The 25,641-nt window shown below is 47.4% G+C and overlaps 1 protein-coding gene and 1 non-coding gene across 14 annotated transcripts in view; one reads left to right on the plus strand and one right to left on the minus strand.

Annotated features, from left to right (window-relative positions):
- Positions 1-25,641, minus strand: part of SCAI (suppressor of cancer cell invasion) — a 166,576-nt gene that overhangs the window by 136,803 nt on the left and 4,132 nt on the right. The gene's annotated exons all lie outside the window — the stretch shown is intronic.
- On the plus strand, positions 16,277-16,379 carry LOC127485122 (U6 spliceosomal RNA). The gene has a single exon (XR_007912297.1). It is a non-coding gene; the product is annotated as a U6 spliceosomal RNA (small nuclear RNA).

Consider the following 25,641-nt stretch of genomic DNA (forward strand, 5'->3'; position numbering starts at 1 on the left):
ACTAGGGCACAACGGGTAAAGCTGCTGCCTGCAGTGCCGGCATCCCATATGGGCACTGGATCAAGATCCAGTTGCTCCACTTCTGATCCAGCTCTCTGATATGGCCTGGGAAAGCAGTGGAGGTTGGCCCACGTCCTTGGACCCCTGCAACAGCGTGGAAGACCCAGAAGAAGCTCCTGGCTCCTGGCTTCGGATCAGCTCAGCTCCAACAGGTGCAGCCATCTGGGGAATGAACCAGTGGATGGAAGACCTCCCTCTCTCTCTCTCTCTCTCTCTCTCCTCTCTCTCTCTCTCTCTCTCTCTGTCTCTCCTTCTCTCTCTGTGTAACTTTGACTTTCAAGTAATTAAATAAATCTTTAAAAAAATAAACAAAACTACAGGTAATTACTTTGGCATAACTGCTTATATATGTTCTCTACATTTCCATTTTGGTTTAGAAAATGAAATTTAAATTACCATTTTTTTTTTTTGACAGGCAGAGTGGACAGTAAGAGAGAGAGACAGAGAGAAAGGTCTTCCTTTGCCGTTGGTTCACCCTCCAATGGCCGGTGCGCTGCAGCCGGCGCACCGCACTGATCCGAAAGCAGGAGCCAGGTGTTTATCCTGGTCTCCCATGGGGTGCAGGGCCCAAGCACTTGGGCCATCCTCCACTGCACTCCCTGGCCACAGCAGAGAGCTGTTCTGGAAGAGGGGCAACCGGGACAGAATCCGGCGCCCCAACTGGGACTAGAACCTGGCATGCCGGCGCCGCAGGGCGGAGGATTAGCCTAGTGAGCCGCAGCGCCGGCCCATATTTTATTTCTAAGGACTTAAGTCCCCTCTCTTTAGAAATTTCCAAACCCTAATATGAGGAGATAAACACTTTCTGGGAAAACGATACAAATAAGTCAATATTTAGCCAACATGACCTTTGAAAATCTCTTAAATTCTGGTTTAAATTTCATACTTTAAATTTTGTTAGCTGTAGTTAACTCTGAATGTCTATTCAACATACACCCATGATAAAAAATACAAGCACTGCCGGCGCGCGGCTCACTAGGCTAATCCTCCACCTTGCGGCGCCGGCACACCGGGTTCTAGTCCTGGTCGGGGCGCCGGATTCTGTCCCGGTTGCCCCTCTTCCAGGCCAGCTCTCTGCTGTGGCCAGGGAGTGCAGTGGAGGATGGCCCAGGTGCTTGGGCCCTGCACCCCATGGGAGACCAGGAGAAGTACCTGGCTCCTGCCATCGGATCAGTGCGGTGCGCTGGCCACAGCGCGCCAGCCGCGGCGGCCATTGGAGGGTGAACCAACGGCAGAGGAAGACCTTTCTCTCTGTCTCTCTCTCACTGTCCACTCTGCCTGTCAAAAAAAAAAAAAAAAAAAAATACAAGCACTGAAACATTCATTTCCAAGGGCCTATTCATCCAGCACAAATGTTAGCACCGTGAGTTTTATTTCCCATCTGACATTCATAGGAATCTGGTTTGACAGCTCCTCTGTACAATTTCTGCTCTGGTCTCTCTGGACTCCCTCCACACAGGAGAAGGCTGCTAGGTAGTATTTCTTTTGGCAACAACATATTTTACAGAAACCGACCTCCAGCTGAACCCTTTCCCCTCAAACCCACATTCTTCCCTAACATGTGAGTCTTAAGTCCTGTGTAACAAAATGGACAGCTTGCATGATACTGAAATGTTACCCATTCATTAATTTAATCCTGATAACAGGTTTCAGAACAAGTTATAATCTCTCTTAAATAGAAATTAAAAAAGTTTTGATAAATAACATTCTACATTTGAGTTACTTTTGTTTCTTTCAACTGCCCTGGGCAACTGAATCACAGGCAGATATCAATTCTACCTGGTTTTAAGAAATAAAAACATTTTCACTGTAATCTAAAGGGACTGGCGTTGCGGTACAGCGGGTAAAGCTGTCAGCTGCAACACTGGCATCCCATATGACCCTGATTCATGTCCCAGCTGCTCCCCTTTCGATCCAGCTTCCTGCTAATATTCCTGGCAAAGCAGAGGAGGATGGCTCAAGTTCTTGGGTCCCTAAACCCACATGGGGGACCTGGAAGAAGCTCCTGGCCCTGACTTTGGCCTGGCTCAGCCCTGGCCATTGTGGCCAATTTGGGAGTGAATCAGCAGATGAAAGATTTTTCTTTCTCTCCCCACTTTCTCTAACTGTGCCTTTAAATAAATAATTCTTTTTTTAAAAAAAGCAATCTAGAAAAACAAATGCAACAATATGAATTATACTTCCAAAAAGTGACAGAAAGGAGAGAGAGAGAACTATTTGCTATCAGCTGGTTCATGCTGCAAATGCCCTCAACAGCCAGGGATAGGCCAGGCTGAAGTCAGGAGCCTGCAACTCCATTTGGGTCTTCCACATGGGTGTCAGAAATTCAAGTATTTGAGTAATCGTCTGCTGCTTCCCAGGAACACTACTAGCAGGGAGCTGGATCAGAAGTGTGATAACCTGGCACTCCAACATGGGATGCAGCCACCCCAAGCAGCAGCTTAACTCCCTGGTTCACAGGAAGGGCCCACTCTACCTTATTATTCAATACATACCCCAACCCACTTTCCCTAATAAACAATAATCTATTACTGAGGAAGTAAAATGTACATTTAAATACTGACAAAGCCCAGTGACCTACTGAAGCAACTACTTAATTCAATTATCTCCTTATAAAACTTCAACATAAATAAATCCAAGTATGCTTTAATTTAGTTCAATATCTATTTGGCCCTAAACAGCAGATGATATAAAGTACCTGTTAGTGTTCCACAGGAGAAGACAAAAGAGTACAGAAATTTAAACATATATAATACGTTGGTATGACATAGTTAAAAAAAAAAAAAAAAACAGAATTGGAATAAGATATATGGCCTTGAACAGATCATTAGTGTCTTAAAAAAAACACCACTGACCAAAATAGAAACAAAAGCAGGCCGGCACCGTGGCTCAATAGGCTAATCCTCCACCTAGCGGCACTGGCACACCGGGTTCTAGTCCTGGTTGGGGCGCCGGATTCTGTCCCAGTTGCCCCTCTTCCAGGCCAGCTCTCTGCTGTGGCCAGGGAGTGCAGTGGAGGATGGCCCAAGTGCTCGGGCCCTGCACCCCATGGGAGCCCAGGAGAAGCACCTGGCTCCTGCCATCGGATCAGCGCGGTGCGCCGGCCGCAGCGCGCCAGCCGTGGCGGCCATTGGAGGGTGAACCAATGGCAAAAGGAAGACCTTTCTCTCTGTCTCTCTCTCACTATCCACTCTGCCTGTCAAAAAAAAAAAAAAAAAGAAAAAGAAAGAAAGAAAGAAAAAGAAACAAAAGCAAATAGAATATCTAAATAGTCCCCTAATAAAAAAGTAGAACAGGGTAGGCACTGGGTTAAGTCACCACTTGGGATACCCCCATCCCATTTCAGTGGCTGGGATTGGATCACACCTTCATTTCCAATCTAGTGTCCTACTAATGTGTCCCCAGGGCACATGAGGGTTCCCGTCACCTATGTGGGAAACCAGTTAGAGTTCCTGGCTCCTGGCTTCAGCCAGATCTGGTCCCAGCTGAGCATTTGAGATTAACCAGCAAATGGCATGTATGTATGTATGTGTGCGTGTGTGTGTGTGTGTATATATATATATATCCCTCTCTCTCTTTCTCTCCATTGTTCTGCCTTTCAAATAAATAATAAACAGATCTTTATTAAACAGCTGTTGAAATGAAATCACTACACAATTTTATCGAAGAATTTATGTAACCATTTAAGGAAGAAAAATACGAATATTATGCAAATGTTTCCAAAGAAAAAGGAACATTTCCCAACTCATTTCAGAATTCTCTATAAACTTTCATAAGGACAATCTTGAGAGCAAAACCTTTAGTAGGTATATGAACCAAAATACAGATAAAAAAAAACCTAAGACATATCTTAAAAAACTGAGCCCAGAGCCGGCGCCGTGGCTCAATAGGCTAATCCTCCACCTTGCGGCGCCGGCACACCGGGTTCGAGTCCCGGTTGGGGCGCCGGATTCTGTCCCGGTTGCCCCTCTTCCAGGCCAGCTCTCTGCTATGGCCAGGGAGTGCAGTGGAGGATGGCCCAGGTGCTTGGGCCCTGCACCCCATGGGAGACCAGGAAAAGCACCTGGCTCCTGGCTCCTGCCAGGATCAGCGCGGTGCGCCGGCTGCAGCGGCGGCCATTGGAGGGTGAACCAACGGCAAAAAAGGAAGACCTTTCTCTCTCTGTCTCTCTCTCTCACTGTCCACTCTGCCTGTCAAAAAAAAAAAAAAAAAAAAAAAAAAAAACTGAGCCCAGCAATATATTAAAAAAAGGATCTGGGGTCAGCATTGTGACACAGTGGGTTAAGCCACTGCTTGCAACTCTGGCATCCCATATGGGTGCCTGTCCAATTCCCAGCTTCTCAGCTTCTGATCCAGCTCCCTGCTAATGTGCCTGGGGAAGCAGAGGAATATGCCCCCAAGCATTTGGGACTCAGATGAATCACCAGGCTCTTGGCTTTGGCCTGGTCCAGCCCCATTCATTGGAGCCATTTGGAGAGTGAACCAGCAGATGGAAGATCTCTCTTTTTCTCTCTCTCTATACATCTGCCTTTCAAATAAAATAAATCTTCTTTTAAAAAAAGATCATGACTGGGGCCGGCACTGTGGCGTGGTGGGTTAAAGCCCTGGCCTGAAGCGCTGGCATCCCATGTGGGCACTGGTTCTAGTCCCGGCTGCTTCTCTTCCGATCCAGTAGAAGATGGCCCAAGTCCTTGGGCCCCTGCACCTATGTGGGAGACCCGGAAGAAGCTCCTGTCTCCTGGCTTCGGACTGGCGCAGCTATGGCCTTTGCGGCCAATTGGGGAGTGAACCTTCGGATGGAAAACTCTCTCTCTCTCTCTCTCTGCCTCTCCTTTCTCTGTGTAACTGACTTTCAGATAAAAATAAATAAATCTTTAAAAAAAAAAAAGATCATGACTAACTTAAGGTTTATTCCATAAATGTTAGGTTGGTTTAATATTAGAGATTTTTTAAAAGAAGAAATTCTATCCATTAGCAGGGGAGGAGGGAAAGGAACAAAATCCTATGATCATCTTAATAGACACAGAAAAAGCATTTGATAAAATTAAACATCCATTCCAGATTTAAAAAGATCCCAGGACTTCTACTTCCAATAAGATGTAATAAGGGCCATATTCACCCTTCTACCAAAAACAACCAAAAGAAAACTGATTAAAGGACTAAAAGCAGCTGTCAGTTCTCTGTACATTAGACAACAAGGAACAGTGATCTTGGAGAACAACGTGGAGGACAACAGCCCAGTTCATTGTCTTGAGAGCGTGTTCAGAGTGTGGCACATGAAAGGGAAACCCAGGCAGAACCCAAGATGTCCTGAGTGGGAAAGACAGGACTGAGAGTCCATGGAGATCAGGCAGCTGGAGCTCACAGAACAGAGAAAGCTGCAGAGAGAAAAAGCCAGAGATCTCGAGGGAGCTTCTCTTCCGTACTCTGCCAAGCACCGATCAACCTTTGATTGGGAGCAAACTGCCAAAGGCATAGGAAAACATTCGAAAGGACTGCTGGGAACAGTATCTGCAACCCACACACAGAAACGAAAGCCTGTCCATGCCAGTCAGACTTGGAAATCTTCTAATTTCCTGATAAGGTATACAGAATGGTCTTGCCATAAAAGAAGAGGATGGGGGCCAGCACTGTGGTGCAGTGGGTTTAGACCCCAGCATGTGGCATTGTCATCTCCTACGGGCACCAGTTCGAGTCCTGGCTGCTCTACTTCCAATCCAGCTCTCTGCTATGGCCTGGGAAAGCAGCAGAAGATGGCCCAAGGTGCATCCACATGGGAGACCTAGAAGAAGCTTCTGGCCCCTGGCTTTGGATCAGCTCAGCCCTGGCCATTGCAGTCATTTGGGTAGTGAACCAGCGGATGGAAGATCTCTCTCTCTCTCTGGCTCTACCTCTGTCTGTAACTCTTGTCTTGCAAATAAATAAAATAATTCTTAGAAAAAAAAAAAAAGTAGGCTGATGCCGCAGCTCAATAGGCTAATCCTCCACCTGCAGTGCCGGCACACTGGGTTCTAGTCCCAGTTGGGGCACCGGATTCTGTCCCGGTTGCTCCTCTTCCAGATCAGCTCTCTGCTGTGGCCCGGGAAGGCAGTGGAGGATGGCCCAGGCCCTCGGGCCCTGCACCTGCATGGGAGACCAGGAGAAGCACCTGGCTCCTGGCTTCGGATCAGTGAGGTGTGCTGGCTGCAGTGGCCATGGGGGGGCAGGTACCAATGGAAAAGGAAGACCTTTCTCTCTGTCTCTCTCTCACTGTCCACTCTACCTGTCAAAAAAAAGTAGAGGATGGAGCCGGCGCCGCGGCTCACTAGGCTAATCCTCCACCTAGCGGCGCCGGCACACCGGGTTCTAGTCCCGGTCGGGGCACCGGATTCTGTCCCGGTTGCCCCTCTTCCAGGCCAGCCCTCTGCTGTGGCCAGGGAGTGCAGTGGAGGATGGCCCAGGTGCTTGGGCCCTGCACCCCATGGGAGACCAGGAAAAGCACCTGGCTTCTGGCTCCTGCCATCGGATCAGCGCGGTGCGCCGGCCGCGGCGGCCATTGGAGGGTGAACCAACGGCAAAGGAAGACCTTTCTCTCTGTCTCTCTCTCTCTCACTGTCCACTCTGCCTGTCAAAAAAAAAAAAAAAGAAGCAAGCATATGAGAAAAATCAAACAACCAAAGCCAACCCAGAACTGATATTAACATGGTTACAATGACAGAGGTAAGCAACTTTTCCTGTAGCAGGCCAGAGAGTAAATCCTTTAGGTTTTATAAGCCATTCAGTCATGGGCCTAACCACTCAGTGCTGCTCTTGGGTTTGTCACGCGACAAACAGGATATACAAATAACCAATAAATATACACAAGGGTGCCTGACTTCATCAATCACCAGAGTACAGATTAAAACCACACCGTGCCCCAGTAACAACAAGCATATTCAGTACCCAGATCTTGGCTAGTAACATCATTCTCTAAAGGAGGAAAAAGGCATCTTCGGGAAATGTCTGATTCCATGACTGAAGCAGAAAATATACAAGACGTGTCTGCAGCATCTTGCAGTGCCGGAGCAAGGAAGTACTTTAAAAAGTAACAAAACAGGCCGGCGCCGCAGCTCACTAGGCTAATCCTCCGCCTTGTGGCGCTGGCACACCGGGTTCTAGTCCAGGTTGGGGCGCCGGATTCTGTCCCGGTTGCCCCTCTTCCAGGCCAGCTCTCTGCTGTGGCCCGGGAGTGCAGTGGAGGATGGCCCAAGTGCTTGGGCCCTCCACCCCATGGGAGACCAGGAGAAGTACCTGGCTCCTGCCATCGGATGAGCGCGGTGCGCCGGCCGCAGTGCGCCAGCCATTGGAGGGTGAACCAATGGCAAAAGGAAGACCTTTCTCTGTCTCTCTCTCTCACTGTCCACTCTGCCTGTCAAAAAAAAAAAGTAACAAAACAAAACCCATAATGATGGTGGGATGCCAAAAGGACATAGCAGCCAACTGAAAGAGCTCCCAACAGCCAACACTGGAACGATCAAAGCAATAAAATAAGTGAAGTAGAATTGAATAACACAAGTATGAAATAAAATATCCATATAACCCAATTATATACATATAGGATTAAATAGAGATTATAGACAAAGGAATGGGGAAAGAAGAGGCAAATTTTCCATGAGGAATTTAAATTTATTCTGTAGACAGTCTGCCTTCAAAGAAGTGGAGCTAAACCTTCTTTAAGTGTAGACTGTACATGGAACTTCCTTATAAAGACTACAGTATGAAAAAGGGTAGCAAAAGAGTAAGTTAACAGTAGACCTGGGGCCGGTGCTGTGGCAGAGTGGGTAAAGCTGCCCCTTGCAGTGCTGGCATGCCATATGGGCGCCAGTTCAAATCCTGGCTGCTCTACTTCCGCTCCAGCTCTCTGCTGTGGCCTGGGAAAGCAGTGGAAGATGGCCCAAGTGCTTGGGCCCCTGCACCCATGTGGGAGATCCGGAAGAAGCTCCTGGATCCTGGCTTCAGATCAGCGTATCTCCAGCCATTGCGGCCAATTGGGGAGTGAACCAGTGGTTGGAAGACCTCTCTCTCTCTGCCTCTCCTTCTTTCTCTGTGTAACTCTGACTTTCAAATAAATAAATAAATCTGTCTCAGGCACGTGGCCAAGCAGAACATCGACAGAAGTAAGTCTGTGGGGAGCTTGTACCCATGGTATCACATGATGGGAGCATTTTTATCTCTGTGGTCCTCCTCCCTAAAACTTTGTAATCCCCATCTGATCACGAGAACACCACCAGACAAATCCCAATCTAGAGACAGTCTACAAAATGCCTGACCAAAACTCCTCAAAACTGCCAAGGCCATCAAATATAAGAAAGGCCCAGAAACCATCACCGTCAGGAGGACCCTGAGGAAATGCGATGACTAAATGTAACGTGGTGTCCAAAGGAGGACAGAAAAAGGACATTAGGCAAAGCCTAAAAAAATTAATAAAATGTAAATCTTAGTTAATAATATTTTTAAAGTAAATATAGGTTTTCTAATTATATGCTCATTATAAAAGCAGAACAACAATTATCCAGATTTCTATTCCCTGGAAGTAATCATATAATTAATACTCCAAGGACATGGTTCCCAGACTATGTACTCAGACACCTCAAGGACCTGAGGTCAAACTGACAAGGATGCTGCACCACAGCACCAGCCCTATATCATTGTTCTTTAAAGTCCATATATGTCACACAGACCTTTCTGGTGTGTGTGTGTGTGTGTGTGTGTGTGTGTGTGTGTGATTTCATTGTAAAATAACTAAGGGGTAGGCATTTGATGCAGCGACTGACGAAGCGGCTTAGGATGGCCACATTCTGCATCAGAGTCAACGGATGCAAGTCCCAGCTCCACTTCCAATTCTAGCTTCCTGCTAGTGTGCACCGTGGGAGGCAGCAGGTGATGGTCCCAGTCCTTGGGCCCCTGACGCCTGTACAGGAGGACCAGACTGAGTTCCAGGCTCCTGGCTGAGGCCCTGGCTGTAGGGTCATTCAGGGAGCGGCCTGTGAAGAAGCCTAAGGGCAGCTGCTTCCAGGGGATTGTTCTGCAGCTCCCTCATGGCCTGGCTTCTCTCCTTCTGCGAGAGGAGCACCGGCAGTTAACGAGGCCAGCTTCCCTCATCCTCTCCACCGTGTCCCCAGTGATAGAGCTGCACAGGACTTTGCCACCAGCAGGCTCACCACTGCAGCATGCTCACGGACCTTCCCCCACCGCCACCCAGACTGCAGGGGTCACACCACATTTTCCAAGTCAGTTAAAATGGGAACTTCAGCTGCTGCCTGTTCTGTGAGACCGGCAAGAACAGCAGAGACTTGATGCCGCTCACGCTCACTCTTCCACAGCCACGCTCATGAACTGCTTCTGCCTTGCACCCCGCGTGCTTCCTCTTGTGCGAAGGCCATTCCTTCCCTAGCACACTGTGCAGGTGCCCCCAGCTGGATTTTTTTTTTTTTTTTTGACTGAATAGTTATTTCTGGGAAACCTCTGCACAATCCCTCTTCGGCAGGACCATGCTGCAAAGTCAATCGACTGCCTAGCAGGTGAATGAACTGCCATCTGCTGCCAGTCAGGTCTCTGACTTCAGTTTCTGGAAGCAGACTTCTGGCTTCCAACTGATTACGTTAATTTTCTACATGGAATGTCTGTCTACAAAATTCACACATTAACAAACATGACTGCTTGTCAATACAGAGGAGAACATGAGATGGACAGTCATGTGGTGTTTTTTTTTTTTAAGATTTATTTATTTATTTGAAAGCAGAGTTACAGAGATAGAGAAGGAGAGATGGAGAGAGATCTTCCATCCACTAGTTCACTCCCCAAATGGCCACAACAACCAGGGCTGGGACAGGCCAAACCCAGGTGCCAGGAGCTTCTTTCAGGCATCCCATGTGGGTGCAGGGGCCCAAGGACTTGCGCTATCCTCCACTGCTTTCCCAGGCACATTAACAGGCAGCTGGATCAGATGTGGAGCAGCAAGGACTCCAATCAGCACCCATATGGGATGTGGGCACTGCAAGCCGTGGCTTAGCCCGCTGCACCACAGCACCGGCTCTGACGGGCAGCCATCTTCTCCCCACTGACCGACCTCTATTTTGGAAGAATCTGTTCAGGGTGCTTCAATAGTGGCCTGGCGCATTTCTCAAGCCACTTAGGGAAAGGTAAGCAACAGCTCTATTGATACGTCTTGGGGAAAAGTTTCTAGATTTCTCCTGTCATGCTGGCTAAACGTTGAACTCCTCAATCTGCTTTTCAATGAAGAATCTCCGTAAGTTTCAGGTTTTGAAGCTCGAACTTTTCCTTTGTCGTCACAACTGTAGAGTGTGTTAGCCTTAATGTCTGGGTCCAGGTACCTGTCTGCAATTCAGCCGCCATGGCTTTCCAGAGGCCTTGCCTCAGCGTGTGGCTAATCTCCAAACCCCCTTAAAGAGCAGGTAGCAAAGTGCAAGACCCACAGGGAGCCACCTTGTGGACACAGGAGGCCCAGGCAGGAGGGACAAGGGGGCAAGGCCTCAGACTGTGCAGGCATGGATAGGTGCTTGTTCCCAAAACTGTTTACAGTCTTCAGTGTCCTTTATAAAGAAGAAAATATCCCTGCCCTAATAGAGTTTACGTTTTAGCAGTGCAAGGAATACAGAAAGCAAAACCCAGAATGAAGAACAGGTTGGGGGTAAGGTGGGGGGGGGGGGTTATCCACATATATACTTTTTATTTAAAAAAATAAAAAAACAGATTGCATTCGGGGTCTTCTGTGTGTGGCAGAGATCCAAGTACTTGGGCCATTTTCTGCTGTCTTCCCAGGCACATTAGCAGAGAGCTGGACGGGAACAGAGCAGCCAGGGTGCAAACCGGGCTCTGCTATGGGATGCCGGCATCACGAGCAGGGGCTTAACCCACTACAGCACAACGCCAGTCTCCCCGAGGTACTGCTTATCATTAACGGACACACAACCTTCCAAATTAGAACAGCACAAGAATGGAATGATCTGGGCAGGGACGTTATTAGCCAACTTTTGCTTCCTTGTTTCAGACAACCCCATAACCTGATAGATACGCAACATGAAAATCAGTGAGAAAAGAATCTATAAAGAAAGAGGACACCTAGTCTACTTTTCCTCTCTTATGAGACTATCAGTGCCCCTGCAGGTGGAAACAGATCTGGCTCTTACAGCTGCGGCAGTTCAAGACTCTGGAAAAATGGAATACTAATCCAGCTACCTACTGCTACATAACAGCAAGAATCTTCAGCATGCTCATGAATCTGCAGTTGGGGTGGCTTGGCTCTCCTCTCGTAGGCATCTACTGGGTCATTCGGGTAGGATCTGGGTGGGTCAGGATCAGCTTTTGGGACAGCTGGTGCATGTGGCTGACAGGCTGAGCAGGATGTTCGCTGGGAGCCTAGTTGGGGCTGAGGGCCAGGAGCTTCAGTGTCTCTCTTTCACAGGCCTCCCATGTTGCCGGGGCTCCTTATAGGGCAACATGATAGCTAAATTCCAAAAATGAGCGTCCTAAGAGAGAAAGGAAGACACGCAGGGCATTCTGTATGCCCTAGCCCCGGCAGTCACATGGCATCCTGGGAGCAGTGCTCTATTGGAGACAACTGCAAAGGCCTGGCCTGCTTTAGTGACAGGCACAGGGGCTGCACCTGCATGTGGGAGGAGTGCCCAGGCCACACTGTAGAGTGAAAGATGGTTTAGCTATTGCAGACACGTAACCATGTAGGGAGTGAACCAGCCCATGGAAGATCTTTTTCTTTTTTCTGTTTCTCCCTCTCTCTGTCACTCTGACTTTCAAATAAATCTTTAAAATAAATAAATAAAAATTTTAAAAAGCAAATGGTAGAGAGATTAAAGACAATAACCTGGAGTTTCCCTCTCCTTGATGAAATGAATTCAATGGCCTACAAATAATTATTTTCAGAATCAGATGATATCAAAGAATAGAAGAAAAGTTACATAGTTCCCCAATTAAAAGAGCAATAGAATAAGGAAAATAAGTAATCTCTCACTAAAAATCAAATACATGGAGCTGGAAGAGACTTCTGACATTCCTTAGTCTACTGCCTTTACTCTCAGAGCTACAGAAAACTGAGCCATCTCATCTACCTCGCAAGGAAGGGCAGGAAAACTGCTTATTTTTAGTAAAATTCTAATATGCATTTTTAAAATTCACTCAACTCATTTCTGTTGTTACTTGCAGTAAAAAAAAATCCTCAAAGATGCAAACAGTGTCAAGTTAACGGCCAGGAAAGCCAAGCTGCCTGAATCCTGTTTCACAGGAGGATGGACAGGTAGAGAACAACAGGTTACATAATAAATGTTGGAAAAGAAACGAACCAAACCCCGAGGGCATGCAGAGTGCCTAGAAACCTGCCCCGGCCACAGCCACGGGATTTCACAAGCACACTGCACCATCCTCTCACCAGACTCGGTCTGACAGGATGTCACCCTTACGCTGCACCTCTGCTCATATCCTAGAGCTAGAAATGTCTCCAGCCATCATTCCACTCACTGGTTTCCAAAATTTTCATATATATATATATAAAGAGATTGATTATAAGGAACCTGCTCACATCGTGATGGAGACTGAGAACTCGCAAGATCAGCAGTGAGCCAACTGGAGACCCAAGAGAGCCACAGACGCGGTTCTGCTTCAAACCCGAAGGCCTGAGAACCAGGAACGACAGTGGTGTCAGTTCCAGCCCAGGAGCCAGCAGGCTCAGCAGCCCAGACCTCGTTCCCAGTACCGGGCCCGTGAAGACTGAAGCTCAGTGCGAGGAGTCAGAAGGAGCTCCCCTTCTCGGCTGTTTGTTCTAGGCGGGTCTTAGACGACTGGATGGCAGTGGAGAATCCGCTTTCCTCGGTCTACTGATTCAAATGTTCCTCTCATCCAGAAACCCTCTCACGCATGCTCAGAATAATGTTTGGACAAAGGTCCAGGCATCCAGCGGCCCAGTCAAGTGGACACATACAATGGGCCATCACTGTACTTGGCTCTGATTGTCCCACTCTTCCTCAACTTCAAACAAGGAGTTGAAATCTGACTCCACTGTGCCACCAACTTCCAGCAATTCCTTTAACAAGGGCAAACACAAGTAGGAGACTGACTAATTCCCAGTCTGTGAGGATGGACAGAAAACAGTGCAATGACTCGGAAATGAGGACTTCACTGTCTAGAGTGAACTGCCTTTCCACACCTTCTGTCATAAGACAGCTGCTTCCACCACACACACACACACATGAACGCTCTCTCTCTCACACACACACACACGCTCTCTCACACACGCGCTCTCACACACACGCTCTCTCGCTCTCACACACACACATGCATGCACTCACACACATACACACACATGCTCTCTCTCGCTCTCTCTCACACACACACGCTCTCTCTCACTCTCACACATACACACATACATACACACACTCTCTCTCGCTCTCTCACACACACACGCTCTCTCACACACGCGCTCTCACACACACACACGCGTGCCCTCTCTCGCTCTCTCACACACACATGTGCTCTCACACACATGCTCTCTCGCTCTCACACACACGCTCTCTCGCTCTCACACACACATGCACGCTCTCACACACATACACACACATGCTCTCTCTCGCTCTCTCACACACACACACACTCTCTCTCACACACGCGCTCTCACACACACACACGCGCGCCCTCTCTCGCTCTCTCACACACACATGCTCTCTCTCGTGCACGCGCGCTCTCTCTCTCTCTCTCTCTCTCACACACACACACACACACACATACACACACAATCCATCAGAGACCTATCCAGAACGAGAGAAACTCAGCCAGACGTTGAGCCCCTTGTGTACAACGGAGCCAGTGCTGAGAGACAGAAGACTCTCCAAGGAAAATCACGGGCTCACATAACTGAGCCTTTGTGCAGCCAGGACAATGAGTCAAGCTGTTGGCTGCCGCCGCAGTCATCCCAAGGCTCAGCTAGATTAAGAGGACCCCTTCCAAAGTCACTCATGTGGGCCACTCCTGAGGCTGCCAGCGTCGGATCAGCATCCAGCGCACTTGTGGTCGCTGGCAGGTCTTGCTTCCTCACCACATGGCCCTCCACTAGGCTGCTCGTTCGCCTCTATCCAGGGCTGCCTCCCCAGAGCAAGTGATGAGAAAGGGAAAGAGAGACAGCGAAGGAGAGGGAGGCAGGGAGACCAAGGCAGAAGCCACAGTCTCTGTATAACCCAGCCTGGGAAATGACACCTCATCACTTCTGCCTTATTCTGTTCACCAGGAGTAAGTCCTGCCCACACTCAAGGCAAGGAGAATTAAAGTCCATCTTTTAAACAAAGGAGAATCAAAGAATTTGTATACTCATCTTTAAAACCACCACAGGGACTAAAGAAATACTGAAGAGAAAACCCAGCTGGATCAATTATTAAAACATCAATGGGTGCTTGATTTTCACTGAATTCCCCGATCCCCAGCCAAGAGTCCTATTTGCTTCCTGGCCTCAGGGGAGGTTTGTGTTTGTTTTGTGAAAATGTGAATTCCGGGACCAGCTTCGAGGTTAAGCCACCACCTGAAATGCCAGCATCCTACATAGGCTGCTCCACTTCCAATGCAGCTCCCTGCTACTGCACCTGGGAGAGCAGCAGAGGATGACCCAAGTGCTTGGGACCTGCTACCCACATGGGGGACCTGGCAAAGGCTCCTGCCTTCTGGTTATGGCCTGGCTCTGCCCTAGCCAGCTGTTGCATTTATTTGGGGAGTAAACTAGCAGATGGAGAATCTCTCTGTCTCTCCTCTCTCTCTACAACTCTGCCTTTCAAATAAACAAACAAATCTTAAAAAAAAAAAAAAAAAAAAAAAAAAAAGAAAGAATGAAAAGTCCATGTCTTGTAGGAAAGCCATATGTTTGGGTTAGGAATACACAATTTCTATAACAAAGAAAAAAATCAATTCTACCACCTGTTCACTTTTTTTTTTAATAGCTTCCTTCCCTGTCATGGAAGAAAACTGTCTTTTTTTGACAGGCAGAGTTAGACAGTGAGAGAGAGAGAGACAGAGAGAAAGGTCTTCCTTTTCCATTGGTTCACCCCCCAAATGGCCGCCATGGCTGGCGCTGCACCCATCCGAAGCCAGGAGCCAGGTGCTTCTTACTGGTTTCCCATGTGGGCGCAGGGGCCCAAGCGCTTGGGCCATCCTCCACTGCCCTCCCAGACCACAGCAGAGAGCTGGACTGGAAGAGGAGCAACCGGGACAGAATCCGGCACCCCAACCGGGACTAGAACCTGGTGTGCCAGCGCCGCAGGTGGAGGATTAGCCTAGTGAGCCAGGCCACCGCCCCACCAGTTCACTTGATTTCTCAATAGACTCAGTCATAATTGGTTTTATAGATTACCTGTATGTCAGGATCTTATCCCAACTGTGTGCTACTCAACTTTTATCAAAAGGCTAAAGAAGGAGCCAGCCGGCACTATGGCACAGCGGTTTAAATCCCTGGCCTGAGGGGCTGGCATCCCATATGGGCGCTAGTTTGAGTCCCGGCTGCTCCTCTTCCGATCCAGCTCTCTGCTATGGCCTGGGAAAGCAGTAGAAGATGGCATAAGTGCTTGGACCCCTGCACCCATGTGGGAGACCTGGAGGACGCTCCTGGCTCCTGGCTTCAAATGGCATGGCTCTGGCCATTGTGGCCATCTGGGGGGTGAATCAGCAGATGGAAGACCTCTCTCTGTGTCTCTACCTCTCTCTGTAGCTCTTTCCAATAAATAAAATAAATCTTAAAAAAAAAAAAAGGCTAAAGAAGAGAAATTACATTTATGGAAAATTATTGAGGGACACAGTTTATAATCTACTTCCAGATTTGTTGCTTTCGAAATTATCTTGGCCGGCGCCGCAGCTCACTAGGCTAATCCTCCGCCTGCGGCGCCAGCACCCCGGGTTCTAGTCCCGGTCGGGGTGCCGGATTCTGTCCCGGTTGCTCCTCTTCCAATCCAGCTCTCTGCTGTGGCCCAGGAAGGCAGTGGAGGATGGCCCAAGTTCTTGGGCCCTACACCCGCATGGGAGACCAGGAGAAGCACCTGGCTCCTGGCTTCGGATCAACGCAGTGCGCAGGCTGCAGCGCACTGGCCGCAGCGGCCATTGGAGGGTGAACCAATGGAAAAGGAAGACCTTTCTCTCTGTCTCTCTCTCTCTCACTGTCCACTCTGCCTGTCAAAAATTTTTTTTTTCTTTCGGTGCTCTCTTGGGCAGCACCTACACAAACTGGAATGATGCAGAGCAGGCCAGCATGCCCCCGGGGCAAGGAGGACAGGCACATTCGTGGAGTGGTCTGCATTTTTTCACTATCTCTTTCTCTCTCTCCCTCTCTCTAACTCTTTCAAATAACTAAACAAATCTTTAAAAAAATATTTTTAGGTCACATAATCCTTTCAAGCAAACTTCTACCAAAATGGAATTTCAGGATATAAGACGGGGGCAGGTATTTGGCGCGGAAGTTCAGACACTGCATCCCATACTGGAGTGCCTGCTTCCTATCCCAGCTCCTCAATTTCTGGTTCAGCTACCTGCTGATGTGTACCCTGGGAAGGCAGCAGACGGTGCCTTGGTAGCTGAGTCCCTACTCACGAAGGAGACCTGATGGCTTGAGCTCCCCGCTCATGGCTTCAGCCTGGCCCAGCACCACCTGCAGTGGGTATCTGGGGAGTAAAGCGGCAGATGGAAGATATCTCTTTGTCTTTCTCTCTGTCTCTCTCCCCCTCTTAAATAAAATAAAAAAAATAAAATATTTGAAGTATAAAAAGGACAGAAGAGTGATGTTAGAAAGAACACTTCCCCTTAGAAGAATGGCTGATTCCAAGTCTAAGCTTACCTGTGGAAATCTGAATATTGAGGAGATGTCTGATGACACTTAAGCAATATTGTTCCTTTTAAAGTCACTGTTAACAGTACTGTGGTTATGTATTCTAAAAGAGTCCTTAGCTTTCAACAATTCATGCTGAAATATTTAAGGTGAATTAGATGCTAAATGCAACGGGCTTCGGGTGCAGCAGGGGTGCGAAGATAAAACAGGAAGCCCGGTGATGACCAACTCAGGTTCACGGGAGTATTCTAAGTGCGTCTGCACTTGAAATTCTCCACATTAAGAATATACACATTCATGCACAAAGTAGAAGCAGGGCCTACAGGCCAGCCTGCTTATCTTTCTCTGGCCACTCCAGGCTCCCCACCCTCCAGAGAGCCCTTGAATGAGTCCCAGGGGATCCCTGGGCTCTCTTCAATGCCCTTGCAAAGTCTATGCTCGACTCTTCCAGGTTCCATTCCTGAACAGAATATTACCATGAAAACGCTGCATACCTTGACCGCGCTATCTTGGTGGCTGCAGGATGTGCTGTCCCAGCACTGAGTGCTGGCACGGCGCCCTCAGCTTTCACCGACACGTGCTACCAGAAACCATCCCCAAAACCACTGCATCCGATGCAGATGCTGCTGAGGCAAACGCCATCACAGAGGTTCTCCCGTGTCTCAGCAGCAATTAGAAAATGTCTGCTCAGTTTTCCACAGAACCATCTCTAGAATATCGCAGTGTCTCACCAGAGAGTACAGAGATCTCTCTCGGAGAAAAACCCAACACCTCAAAGAGAAAGCACAGCGGCCTGTTTCGGCACCGTAGCACTGTAACATTCCATTCCTGGCATTGCATTCAACATGCTCTCCGAGGCTATTCCACTCATTTTCACGACTTAGGTCACCTCTAAATCTGGACCCCAAGTCCTAATCTCTCTTCTCAGCAACAAATCTGTATTGTTTACTTCTTTGCTTACAGATGGTTCATTCAAGCACCTCACACTTAATAGAACCAAAAATAAACTCATACTCTTACCCCTCCAACTTGATTTTGCTCCCACATATGCTGTCTGGATGAAAAATGCTCCCACTCAATCTATTATTCAAATTAAAACCCCCTCAAGAAACTGTTAGGAAAATAAACAAGCCATAGACGGAATAAAACATCTCCAAAACACATACCAGGTAAAACACTATTTCTAGAATATATAGAGAATTCTTATAACTAGAGAAGAAGACAGGCAACTGATAAAATAATAAAATGTGGGAAATTTGACACGTCATAAATTTTTTTTAAGATTTATTTATTTATTTGAAAAGCAGAGTTATAGAGAGAGAAAAGGAGACACAGAAAGACATCTTCCACCCGCTGGTTCATTCCCCAAATGGCCACAATGACCAAGGCTGAACCAAGCCAAAGCCAGGAGCTAATTCCACATCTCCCACATGGGTACAGGAGCCTAAGCACTTAGGCTGTCCTCTGCTGCCTTCCTAGAGGCATTAGCAGGGAGCTGGATGGGAAGTGGAGCAGCCAGGACTTGAAACAGGGCCCGTATGGGACACGGCACTGCAGGCTGTGGTTTAACCTGCTGCGCCACAGTGGTATGCCCAGAAGTTTTATGAATAACAAATTAATTATGTAAAACTACTCAAAATCATCAGCATCAGAGAAAGGCAAATTAATGCCACAGGCTATGTGCCTCCAAACACCCTCCAAATGGCAATCAGTGGTGCTGCTTTCAAGAGTACACGTGTGTTTCACAACTCGTCACACTGCACAGTCTAGATATGTGCAGCCCACTGTTATGTTAGCAATACCCCAATAAAGTGGTTTAAAAGAGAAAGAATGACAATACCAAATATTGGTGAGGATATGGAATAAATGCTAGCAGGATGCAATATGGTACAGCCACTTTGGAAAAAAATCTGGCAACTTTAAAAATACATACTTGCCCTAAGACCCAGCAAGTCCACTCCTGGTCATCCACTCAGAGAAATGGAAACACGTGTCTGAACAGACCTAACTCAAATGTTCCTAACAGTTGTCTTCAGATTAGCCAAAAGCTGGAAAGAAGCCAAGCAGCCATCAACTGGGGAACAGATATAAACAAGTGGTAGTACAATCAGACAATGCAATGCTCTTCAGCAATAAAAAAAGAATAAACTACAATTATAAATGATAATGTAGATGAATCCCAAAAGCATTATGCCAAGTGTTAAGAAGGCAGACATAAAAGACTGCTACACGATTTCATTTATATGAAATTCTGGAAAGGTAGTGATAAAAATAAAGATCAGAGGTGGGAGTCTAGCGCAGCACTGAAGAGATGCTTGGGTTGCAGTCCCAGTTCCAACTCCAGCTTCCTGCTCATGTGCACCCTGTGGGGGAGGTGAGTGATGCCTCAAGTACTTGGACACCTGCCACTCATGTGGGAGACTGGGACTGAGTTCCTAGTTCATGGCTTCAGCATGCCCAGCTCTGGCTGTTGTGGGCATTTGGGGAGTGAACCAGTGGACTAAGGATATCTCCCTGTCTCTCTGCCATTCAATAAAAATTAAAATAAATAGGGGCTGGCATTGTGGCGTAATGGGTTAAGCCTCATGTCTCAGCAGTTCCACTTCCAATCCAACTCTCTGCTAATGTGCCAGGAAAAGCAGCAGAAGAAAATCCAAGCCCTTGGGCCCCTGCACCCATGTGGGAAACTCAGATGAACCTCCAGGCTTCTGGCTTTGGCCTGGCCCAGCCCCAGTCTTTGTGGCCATTTGGAGAGAGAACAAGCGGATGGAAGATTTCTCTACTTTTCCCTCCTTCTTTCTCTGTAACTCTGCCTTTTTAATAAATAAAATAAATCTTTTTAAAAAATGAAAATACAGGACTGAAGTTGTGGTATAGCAGATAAAGCAGCTGCCTGCAATGCTGGCACCCCATATGGGTGCCTATTCACACCCTGGCTGCTTCACTTCTGATCCAGCTCATTGTTCATGTGCCTGGGAAAGCAGTGGAAGATGACCCAAGTGCTTAGGATCCTGCTACCCATGTGGGAGACCTGGAGGAGGCTCCTGCCTCTTGGTTTCAGCCTGACCTAGCCACAGTTGGCCAAGGCAGCTCTTTGAAGAGAAAACCAGCAGATGGAGAGTCTCTCCCTCTCTCTAACTCTTTCAAATAAATAAACAAATCTTGTGGAAAAGAAGAAATGAAAACAATTTTTAAAAATGAAACAAAGTCCAACAGTTGTGAGTCATGACCACAAGGGAACCCTGGCAATACGGGGTTGGAGGGCCGTTGCTGTGGTGTAGTGGGCTAAGCTTCCACCTGTGGCGCCACAATCCCATATGGGTGCCAGTTCAAGTCCCGGCTGTTCCACTTCTGATACAGCTCTCTGCTGTGGCCTGGGAAAGCAGTAGAAGATGGCCCAAGTCCTCGGACCCCTGCACCTGTGTGGAAGACCCAGAGGAAGCTCCTGGCTCTTGGCTTGGGATCAACTCAGCTCTAGCTGTTCTGGCCATCTGGGGAGTGAACCAGAGGATGGGAGAACTTTCTCTGTTTCTCTCTCTGTAACTCTACCTGTCAAATAAATAAATAAAATCTCTGAAAAAAAAAAAAAATACAGGGTTGTAGGACAGCAGTAGTAACGTTTCTGTATCACGACTGCAGGGGCAACCAGTCACAGATCACACAACTGAGCACAGTCGGAGCGCTGCAGACTGAGTGCTGAGAACCACTGCATGCAGATAACACCTAACAAAGCGGATTTTTAAAAAGACTAGAAGGTAAGGCCAGCGCTGTGGCACAGCAGGTTAATGCTGGCATCCCATATGGGCGACAGTTTGAGACCTGGCTGCTCCACTTCCAATCCAGCTCTCTGCTATGGCTTGGGAGAGCAGGGGAAGATGGCCCAAGTCCTTGGGGCCCGGCACCCGCATGGGAGACCCAGAAGAAGCTCCTGGCTCCTGGCTTCTAATGGGTGCAGCGCCAGCCGTTGCGGCCAACTGGGGAGTGAACCAGCGGATGGAAGACCTCTCTCTCTCCCTCTCTCTCTCTGTCTCTCCTTCCCTCTGTGTAACTCTGACTTTCAAATAAATAAACAAATCTTTAAAAAAATAAAAAGACTAGAAGGAAAAAGCAAAATAAAAATATTTAGGCGGATGACAGTAGCAGCTATCATTTCCTGAGTCGTCACTGCATGCACCACGTACTTCACGTGCGTTAGTCCATCGAATCATCTCAACTGCCACCCACAAAGGGGGATGCCGGCTCACTCTGCAGGAGGCACCGCTCTAGGTACTGGGACGACAGTAGTAAAGGAAACAGACAAAAACCTCCACACTCACCGTGCTGACGTTTAGAAGACAGGACTGATTCTACAAGGTGGACGCTACCACTACTCTCATTCTGCAGAAAAGCGAACAGGTTCAGAGGCTGATACTGCCCCAGGAGCCCAAAGCTAGCACTGGGAGAGCTGAGACTCGCACTCTTGCCCAGGAGCTCCCAGCCCGAGTGAATTCTCAGATCCAGAGGCTGTCCTGGGGGGTGCAGGATGTTCAACTGCACTCCTGGCCTCTATCCACAAGACGCCCCAAGCTGGAACAACCCAAGAAGTCTCCACTGTTAAATGTGCCCCAGGAGGCAGCCTCCACCCCTGTCAGCTGGAAGCATTGCTTAGTCTGGCACCCACACCTCACACTGGCCTGGTTTGGGGCCTAAATTTGGCTCATGAAGACTTCATCTTTGGGCAGTTTACATCCAGGCTCTCCGTCATTTCAGCAGTCACACCACCTCCTTGATTAATCTTCTGAGCCTTCAGGGACTACAGGACTGTCTATGGAAACTGCCCTCTCTGTCAGTATACAAAATTACTACTACCCTTTGTATGTACTGTATACAGTATATAATAGTGTATATACTTTGTATACTGTATACTATTAACCTTTGTATATACTGAATATATACAGTGTATACAGAATATACAAAGTTGTTACACTATCTCTTACATCAGTGTCTGTCTCCCCCACTAATTTATGAGTTTTTCCCCTGCAGGGCCCACATCTCACTCATGCCTAAAACCCCAAAGCCGAGAACCAGAAAGCATTCAAATGTTTCCCAACCAAATTACATATACCATCAAAGTGATGCTTGGATTCTTCACCAAAAAAAAAAAAATAATAATAATAGTAAAAGCCCGCAAATAATACAATAAAGCTCTCAATGTAAATTCTTTCCAAATGGGGCTGGTGCTGTGGCACAGTGGGTTAAGCAACTGACTGTGATACCAGCATCCCATGTGAGTGCCGGTTTGAGTTCCGACTGCTCCTCTTCCAATCCACCTCCCTGCTGATGGCCTGGGAAAGCAGTGGAGGATGGCCCAAGTCTTTAGGCCCCTGCACCTATGTGGGGGACCCGGTAAAAGCTGCCTCTCAATAAATAAATCTTAAAAAAAAAAAAGATTCTTTCCAAACACACAGGCCATGTTCCCAACAGGTTCTGAAAAGATTCTCTTAACTCATAACCCAAACATTATTCACAGATATACTGAAGTCTTCAGAATTTTCAAAAAAAAAAAAAAAAAACCATACAGAACTCACGTTCCCTAATCTAGAAACTCCGTTCAGTCCAGTACAATTTATCACGGGCGTTAAACAGTACCCTGCTATTTTGGATCACCCAAGCCTCACTGTATACTAATTCCTCTTGCCACCAATTTATTGACTGGCTCACTAGTTATGAAGTTCTTCCTCAGTAACGTCTTCAAAAGGTAACTCAGCCACTAACCAATATCTATTAAAATAAATGATTTCTCACTAACTACTCTAAAATCATACTTCAGCAAGTGCTTTCCAAAATATAATAGAATATATGATCCTCAACAACTCTGCACAGCAGTCAACTTGAAGGGGTGCTTCAGGCTCCATTCAATAAACAAACCCATCCTGAAGTGTTCATCAGACAGATATCATTCGATATCGAAATTTCTATAACTACAACATGAAATCGACACATTGTATCTCAGAAAGTTTGGATACAACCATTACATTCTTTAATGTAGAGAGCTGGAGCGGAAGTGGAGCAGCTGGGACATCAAACCGGCACCCATATGGGATGCTGGCACTGCAGGTGGTGGCTTAACCCACTGTACCACAACACTGGCCCCATCTTCAGGGTCTTAACTGGCCATTTTATTTTCTGTTCTTAAATGAACTCAGAACTATTTTCTAAAAACTCATGGTCCTGCCCAAAAGACTTTTAAAAATGGATGCTGGGACCAGTGCTGTGGTGTAGCAGGCTAAGCCTCTACCTGCAGTGCCAGCATCCCACGTGGGTGCCAGTTCATATCCTGGCTGCTCCTCTTCCAATCCAACTCTCTGCTGTGGCCTGGGAAAGCAGCGGAAGATGGCCCAAGTGCTTGGGCCCCTGCACCCATGTGGGAGACCCAAAGGAAGCTCCTGGCTCCTGGCTTTGGATCAGCCCAGCTCTGGCCATTGCAGCCATTTGGGGAGTGAACTAGCTGATGGAAGACATTTCTCTCTGTCTCTCCCTGTCTCTGTCAGTAACTCCACCTCTCAAATACATAAATAAATCATAAAAAAAAAAAAGTATGCCAGCTGTCCATTCCAAACTCCAGACTTGACTAGGATCTGACCAGAATCAGACATGCAGAACACAGAACACATGCTCTCATGATTCCTGGCTGAGACCTTGAGCTATTTTAAACTCATTGTTGTCTGGATGCTAATCGAAACTTGGTTATGAGAAATATTCTGAAAATTGTTTAAGGACTCATTCATACAATAATTCAATAAACTTTTTTTTTTTCATTTTATTTGAAAAGACACAAGAGAAATATCATCCATCTACTGGTTCACTCCCCAAATTCCTAGAACAGCCTGGGGTGAGCTAGAGTCAATCCAGGTCTCCCACATGAGCCATCATCTGCTGCCTCTCAGGATGGGTTTTTACAGGAAGCTAGACAGCAATGCAGTAGCTAGAACTTGAACCAGGTACTCCAATATGAAATATAGGCATCCCACAGGGTGACTTAACCATTGTACCACACACCTGGCCCCAGTAAACCACCTGCTAAGCATCAGGCACTACTCCAGGTGCTGGGGACAAGCAGTGAACAAAACACCCATAACTGCAGCACATACATCCCTGTCTCTGAACCAAGCCACAGGTTACATCACTTAGGCCCTTGGGAAAGTGTTCGCTGGCAATACCTCAACTTACATTGAACAGCATTATTAGAAGCAACTTTTACAAACTCACTATTATATTTATCATTGGGATCACAGTGTTCCCACTATGACGACGAGTGAGAAAAATGTGTATCAGATCCAACAGTCAAGAAAAGTTATGCTTTTCTTCAACAACACATTTGATTTTATAGACATTATGAATCTGGAAATTGAACTTTATTTTTTTCACTTTATTCCAGGAAACTAAGAGCCAAATAAGGAAGCTACCTTTAGTAACTGTGCAATACTTTCTGGTCTACATACTAATTTTGCCCCTTCTTTAATTTTAGTTTTCTCTCATTTTTTCTTTGCCTTAATTTCTTTTTTTTTCAATCCTCTAGACTGTATACTTTTTTTTTTTATGACAGGCAGAGTGGATAGTGAGGGAGAGACAGAGAGAAAGGTCTTCCTTTACCATTGGTTCACCCTCCAATGGCTGCTGCGGCTGGCGTGCCGTGGCCGGCGCACCGCACTGATCTGAAGCCAGGAGCCAGGTGCTTCTCCTGGTCTCCCATGCGGGTGCAGGGCCCAAGCACTCGGGCCATCCTCCACTGCCTTCCCGGGCCACAGCAGAGAGCTGGACTGGAAGAGGAGCAACCGGGACAGAATCCAGCACCCTGACCGGTACTAGAAACCTGGTGTGCAGGCACCGCAGGCAGAGGATTAGCCTACTGAGCCGCGGCGCTGGCCTAGACTGTCTACTCCTTTTTTAAAGATTTATTTATTTATTTATTTATTTACTAGAGAGGCAGAATTACAGAGAGGTAGAGGCAGAGAGAGAGAGGTCTTCCATCCTCTGATTTATTCCCTAGATGGCTGCAACAGCCAGAGCTGTGGGTCTCCCATGGGGATGCAGGGGCCCAAGGACTTGGGCATCTTCTGTTGCTTTCCCAGGCCATAGCAGAGAGCTGGATGGGAAATGGAGCAGCCAGGACTTGAACCGGCGCCCATATGGGATGGCAGCACTGCAGGCAGTGGCTTTACCCACTATGCCACAGTGCCGGCCCCAGACTGTGTACGTTTTGAAGAGGGGGGAAAATAAAAGGCATATGATGATTGCTTTTTAACCTAAATTTCATTGTTTACTTTCTATGTAGCAACCCCTTAGTGGGGTTGGACTTTTTAAGATTTATTTGAAAGTCAGAGTTATAGAAAGAGAAAGACAGAGAAAGAGATCTTCCATCCACTGTGCACTCCCCAGATGGCCACAGTGGTCAGGGCTGGGCCAGGCCAAAGCCAGGAGCTTCATCCAGGTCTCCCACAAGGATGGCAGAGGCCCAAGCACTTGAGCCATCTCCACTGCTTTTCTCAGGCCTTATCAGGGAGCTGGATTGGAAGCGGAGTAGCTGAGACTCACACTGTGCCCAGGGGATGCAGACGTTTTAGGTGGCGGCTTTAGCTGCTAGGCCACAACAGGGGTTGGACGATTATTTCCATTATACAGATGAGGAAGCTGAGAGTCACTGCTATGTAAACTTTTTTTTTTTTTCTTTTTTTATTTTTTAGACAGGCAGAGTGGACAGT

The sequence above is a fragment of the Oryctolagus cuniculus genome, chromosome 1 (assembly GCF_964237555.1).
Source record: "Oryctolagus cuniculus chromosome 1, mOryCun1.1, whole genome shotgun sequence".
Classification (NCBI taxonomy): Eukaryota; Metazoa; Chordata; class Mammalia; order Lagomorpha; family Leporidae; genus Oryctolagus; species Oryctolagus cuniculus.